Source organism: Sinocyclocheilus anshuiensis, unplaced genomic scaffold, assembly GCF_001515605.1.
Source record: "Sinocyclocheilus anshuiensis isolate Anshui unplaced genomic scaffold, SAMN03320099.WGS_v1.1 scaffold11, whole genome shotgun sequence".
NCBI lineage: Eukaryota > Metazoa > Chordata > Actinopteri > Cypriniformes > Cyprinidae > Sinocyclocheilus > Sinocyclocheilus anshuiensis.
The window spans coordinates 1,131,601-1,133,481 of NW_015551076.1; the positions used below are offsets into that span (position 1 = coordinate 1,131,601).

Consider the following 1,881-nt stretch of genomic DNA (forward strand, 5'->3'; position numbering starts at 1 on the left):
GTTCTCTGAGGTCCACTTATAATGCTTTCAAGATTTTTACATTAAGAAACGTCATCATTTAGAAGTAATAAGCTATTTTCTGTCCTGTTTTTAACCCTGTTTGAATAGGCGTGGAGGCTTGTAGTCTCGGAAGTAAACTGCTGTGATTGGCTAATAGTTATGTTTGACAGTCTACTTCCTTCTCAGATGGATGCTGCAGTGATTATAGGTTAAAAATGCATAAGTACTTAATACATATCAAACGATCTGTTTAAAGCAATACTGATCACGTAATAAAAACAGGTACTCGCACTTGTGTTGCAACATTACTATCGGATCCAATATAGTCAGCACAGCATTGTCTTTTAGTTTCAATCTTTCTGAAAATCCCATGTAGAATTGTGCCTTGTTTGTAAACGAATCTGCGGTAAAATGAAGTGAACAAAGGGCCAAGTTCTTACTGATGTGGTCTGGCTCTTCATTAAAAATAAAGTTCATCCACTCTTTCCTAATGTTGGGATCAGAAGGAAGGCAATGCAAAGACTATTTTTTTCCACAACTTGGCACTGCACAGCGTCTTGTTGTGTTCTTAGCATCTTTATCGCTTGGTTTCTGCGTTCACCTCTAGTTATTTACAGTACAATACATGCGCGAATCGGTGGGCGGGGCTAAACAGGCAGCGATGTAGAAGCAGGCGTTGATCTTCTTCTGCAGAGGCGGGGTTTATCCACACCATTATGCCATAGAGCCAGATATTCCACAAGCTGTCCTTTTGGCAGACTGCCTTCAAGAAAAAGATCTGTCACTACTTCCGTTTCATCGTGACTTTAACATTATAAGAGATGATTTCATTAGGTTTTCAATGGCTTTGGGAATCCTGACAATAATATCAATGCCATGGAATGAGAGTTGTTTAATCAGCAAAACTTAAATTCACCGGATTTATTTATATAATGCAATAAACACATTTATTGTGTTTAATGTAATTAACCTGTGACCAATGACCATGTAAACTACCAAAATGAGCTTCCTTTGGTGATTGTTAAGGATCACGATGAGTAAACTAATGCACAAGCTGGCCGAGATAATCATCTGAAGAGGTCTGACAACAAAATCAGTTATATACATATACGTTTCAGAAATCTCCTTAAGGACTTCTCGACCAAGGTATTCTGACATATATAGTGACAGTTATGTGAATGTTTAACAGGAGTTACAGCACATCAGCAGGTTAGCAAGCAAACCATCTTGCAATTAACAAAAGAGGGCATGATGCATGGGAGAAATAAAACAGTATATGTAAAAACGCACTGAAATGCCTCATTTAGAACAGTTATTGCACATCAGGATGCGCATTTTGTGTCAGGCAGAGACTGGGGCTGTTAGCCTTCAGGCTAGCTGACGCCCCTTAAGCACGCATGCGCACATCTCTGTACGACAGAGCAGCAACGCTGTATTTGACAGCCTGTCCACTCCCATTCACTTTCATTATGGCTTGGTAACTGCAGTTCAAAAGATATAAAACAAATGCAAATAAACATGCTAAAGCCCCTCGTTTAAGTCAGAGGCACGCAGGTTTTCTAAATTGGATTTGCATGACTTGTCTTTTTTCCCAGTCTTGTGAGATTACTGCTAATGACCGAGCCAAACGAATGCGTGAATCGGTCTTTTTGAACAAATCTTTTAAGCGAACGAATCATTCTAGCTCACCTCTGTGCACGACTCGTTTTTCTTTCGCTGAAATCTCAGGAGTCTTAGCAAAATAAGTTAAATTATAAACATTCTCCATTTCTTTATACCACATGTCATTTGAGATTTAAGGGGGCAAAAAATTATGATTCTATTAAGCATGACCGATGACCATATGCTATTAAAATGACAAAGGACGTAAAATAATATATA

The 1,881-nt window shown here is 38.6% G+C and overlaps 1 protein-coding gene across 1 annotated transcript in view; it reads right to left on the reverse strand.

The window, feature by feature from the left end:
• Nucleotides 1–1,881, reverse strand: part of lsm12a (LSM12 homolog a) — a 6,717-nt gene that overhangs the window by 4,072 nt on the left and 764 nt on the right. The gene's annotated exons all lie outside the window — the stretch shown is intronic.